This window comes from Leptodactylus fuscus, chromosome 2 (genome assembly GCF_031893055.1).
Source record: "Leptodactylus fuscus isolate aLepFus1 chromosome 2, aLepFus1.hap2, whole genome shotgun sequence".
NCBI lineage: Eukaryota > Metazoa > Chordata > Amphibia > Anura > Leptodactylidae > Leptodactylus > Leptodactylus fuscus.
The window spans coordinates 262,629,503-262,634,117 of record NC_134266.1 but is presented as its reverse complement, the minus strand read 5'-3'; positions in this window follow the sequence as shown (position 1 = coordinate 262,634,117).

Below are 4,615 nucleotides of genomic sequence, written 5' to 3'. Positions count from 1 at the left end.
CAGTTATACTCTCTACTCTCAGGTGGGCGGTCTCTGTCTTTGTCTTCCAGCCTAGGACCGCCCACTAAGAGCAGACAGCGCTATTGTGCTGAAACTAACACCACTGATTGCTCGGAAATGGTGAGGGCTAAAGAAAAAATTCCAACTGCGCTGGAATCGGTGTATTGAAGAGTACAAAGAACTGGAGGTGGGCAAAGGTCCTCTTTAAATCATGAAATCCCATCTGCCTGTTGGTGATGTTAGGGTGAGATGGTTACATACACACACCCTTCATAGGCGGATCATACAGATATTTTTGGAGGTGTATTATAGATGTCTGACAAAACGCGTGAGCCTTGCTGTTACGTCTATTATACAGGCTCAAAAATCACTGGTATGATTCCCACGTGAACCCACCTAAAGATTATTTTGGTTACAAAACCCCTTTGTGCGTGCCCACAGATCAGAATCCAATCTCCCAGTAACTATTCCGTACTCCTTGCACTTGATGATGGAGCCATTTACGGTTGCGCGTTCTTCTATGAGCGGTATATTAAATAGTCTCGCTTCAGGGCACCCATAAACTTACTATCTCATATATTGCACCTTTAGCTGGAGCTTATGGCTGGCAGCTTTATATCAGCAGGTCTTTGCCCGTGACCATTTTATGCTACGGTTATATAATCCAGGCAGGCGGAGAAGTATACGGTGTAATTTTCTGCCATTAATAAGTAATGTGACAATTTTACGGGACGGACCATAAAACAGGGGCCCGGTCTGTGAAAGAGTTATCGCCGCGTGTCATGAGGCCTGCCGTAGTCTTATTACCACCACAGTATGGGGAGAGGGGCTACCTGTGCTTAGCATTATTGGATGCTATATATCCCAGTCCACCCCCGTCCCAATATATATGCAAACCGTGAATATTTTAATAGACTTCAATTCCATTCCCGCCGTATTCACTACACGTTTTCCGGTCAGGTTTCTGGTGCACAAGTGATCATGTTGCGAGCCCATCCGCCATGGTGGGATGACCATACTTGTAAAGAAGACCCCCTTCTTCTTAGTAGCGGGGGTGATATCAAATCTGGTACAACTGAAGAATAAAGGGAAGAACCCATGACATAGGTAGGTTCCTCCGATCTGATGGACGACATGCTGAGCATATGCCCTGCTGCTCTATTCATTCTCTATGGACCTAGCCGAGCAATGTACTTACTGCCATAGTGCCCCATTCTCTAGGGATGGCTTATTAATACTGTAAAAGCTTCATTGTTCAGGAACATTTAGGGACTTGTAGTCTTTGTGCTGCGCTGTGGAGCGAGGTCGTCTGCATTTTTCGCAGTGTCCTCTGTGCTAGATACATTATGTGTAATTGGGGAAGATTATTCCGAGTTTAAAGCATTTACTGTAATTGCTTATGTGTTATGTCTGCACCAAGCGAGGAACTCTCCTGAGGTCAGCTCGTGCCGAAACAATGGAAGTATATACAGAGCTGGCGTCAGCATTGACAAGTGCCGGGGCCTCAATCTCCTGATATCTGCCTGTGCCGAAACAGTGTAAGTATATAGGACAGGCGGATGTCAGATCTGTCACATCTACCCATCTCAGCCTGTGAGTCCTGCTCCCCCCACCACTCATAGAGAAAGCCTGTGAGTCCTGCTCCCCCCACCACTCATAGAGAAAGCCTGTGAGTCCTGCTCCGCCCACCACTCATAGAGAAAGCCTGTGAGTCCTGCTCCCCCCCCAGCACTCATAGAGAAAGCCTGTGAGTCCTGCTCCCCCCACCACCCATAGAGAAAGCCTGTGAGTCCTGCTCCCCCCACCACCCATAGAGAGAGCCTGTGAGTCCTGCTCCCCCCACCACTCATAGAGAAATCCTGGGAGTCCTGCTCCCCCCACCACTCATAGAGAAATCCTGGGAGTCCTGCTCCCCCCACCACTCATAGAGAAAGCCTGTGAGTCCTGCTCCCCCCACCACTCAGAGAAAGCCTGTGAGTCCTGCTCCCCCCCCCCACTCATAGAGAAAGCCTGTGAGTCCTGCTCCCCCCCACCACTCAGAGAAAGCCTGTGAGTCCTGCTCCCCCCACCACTCATAGAGAAAGCCTGTGAGTCCTGCTCCCCCCCACCACTCAGAGAAAGCCTGTGAGTCCTGCTCCCCCCACCACTCATAGAGAAAGCCTGTGAGTCCTGCTCCCCCCCCCCACCACTCATAGAGAAAGCCTGTGAGTCCTGCTCCCCCCATCATAGAGAAAGCCTGTGAGTCCTGCTCCCCCCCCACCACTCATAGAGAAAGCCTGTGAGTCCTGCTCCCACCACTCATAGAGAAAGCCTGTGAGTCCTGCTCCCCCCACCAGTCATAGAGAAAGCCTGTGAGTCCTGCTCCCCCCACCACTCATAGAGAAAGCCTGTGAGTCCTGCTCCCCCCACCACTCAGAGAAAGCCTGTGAGTCTTGCTCCCCCCACCACTCATAGAGAAAGCCTGTGAGTCCTGCTCCCCCCACCACTCATAAAGCCTGTGAGTCCTGCTCCCCCCCACCACTCATAGAGAAAGCCTGTGAGTCCTCCCCCCCCCCCTCATAGAGAAAGCCTGTGAGTCCTGCTCCCCCCACTCATAGAGAAAGCCTGTGAGTCCTGCTCCCCCCACTCATAGAGAAAGCCTGTGAGTCCTGCTCCCCCCACTCATAGAGAAAGCCTGTGAGTCCTGCTCCCCCCACCACCCATAGAGAAAGCCTGTGAGTCCTGCTCCCCCCCAGCACTCATAGAGAAAGCCTGTGAGTCCTGCTCCCCCCCACCACTCATAGAGAAAGCCTGTGAGTCCTGCTCCCCCCACCACTCATAGAGAAAGCCTGTGAGTCCTGCTCCCCCCACCACTCATAGAGAAAGCCTGTGAGTCCTGCTCCCCCACCACCACCACCACTCATAGAGAAAGCCAAGCATTACCTTATATACCTTTCTACATACAGGAGAAATGTAATATGTGATGCCTTCCTGAGGAGCAAGTGCCTTCACTTGGTATCTAAAATGAGCAATAATTAATTTTTCCAATAACATTCATTGCTTCCTTCTTAAAGAGAGAGTCCAAGATTGGAAAAAGATAATTGCTTTCTTCCCAAAACAGCGCCACACCTGTCCACAGGTTGTAGGTGGTATTGCAGTTGAATTCCATTCACTTCAGTGCAGCTGAACTGCAATACCGGATGCAACCTGTGGATAGATGTGGCGCTGTTTTGAAAAAATGAATATCAGGAAAATATGTAAAACAATGACCGATTTAATGCATTGTAAATATGGCGCATGTCCTGTACTATATACTCCATGTATGTTCTAGAACTATAAGTATGTATTTAGACTGCAGAAACGCACCTTAGTATGTTGTACAGTCCATAGAACTCCATGTGACATTCATTACATGTAACTACACGTGATCAGATGGTGGTCACCCATATGACCGGGCCAGAAGCTTTATTGGACCCTTTTATTGGGTTATTTCACTGGAATTCTGTCATAAGACAGGCTTGCACATTCCAGTGAGCGCCCTCCCATGGTTCCTTGCGAAGTGGAGTGCTAAAGGCTTAATAAATCTCCACTCACCTATATGGTGGTCTCTCCCTAAGGAGTGACAATATCCCCTTAACCCTGTCTAAGCCTCTCACCTCTACCAGGTTATAGTCTGCTCTACATCGAGCTGAAGAGATCCAAGTAGATCGAAACAGCTGTCCTCAATTGAGAGACTATACCTGGTAATAATCCCAGCGTCATTGCAAAATAAAGGCCTCTTGGAAGGTTGGGCATGATGCTAAAGGGAGCAGCCATTATTGGGTTATTTCACTGGAATTCTGTCATAAGACAGGCTTGCACATTCCAGTGAGCGCCCTCTATTGGTTTGCAACAACGAGGCAGCTTCTGACTTCCTAATTACATCATGGAAGACAGATTTGCATATTCTTCCCATGGTTCCTTGCGAAGTGGAGTGCTAAAGGCTTAATAAATCTCCACACACCTATATGGTGGTCTCTCCCTAAGGAGTGACAATATCCCCTTAACCCTTATTACTAATTTTAATGGTTTTAGTAGGAATCCCACACACATATGTACACGTCTCTCTAATAGTCAGATGAAAACACAAAGTTAATGGTCTCATAGAGCGTACATGGATCATCATTTAATTGAATGATTTTATATACAATGGTGCAGTGTTTTTATATATAAAAAAGACAAATAGGCAAAACAGTTTGTAAAATAAAATGGAAAAAGACAGAAAAATCTCGTGAGTTATAATCCTTGTGTCTCCATGGAGTATGGATGATTTCAGATTGGATTGCCAATACTTAGCTTGTTACTGGCTCCAAAGGTATGACCAAGTTCTCCTAGAATCCGCAGTTTTTGCAAGGGTGAGCCATGCCCCTTCCCATGAGGTGGGGGAAGAACTGCTTGATCCTTACCTGTGAAAGCTGGGGAATAAAATGTTTCATCCCTACCTGCAAAAGTTGAGCTCCATTTGTCAGGAAGAAATTCTTGTTAATTCCTCCAAGCACCACTTTTCTCTCTGCATGATTCGTGTGGGCAGTCCCATTATAGTCTATGGGGTCCGTGCGGTTTCTTAGCTAACTCCTTTTTAATGCATTTGGTATTT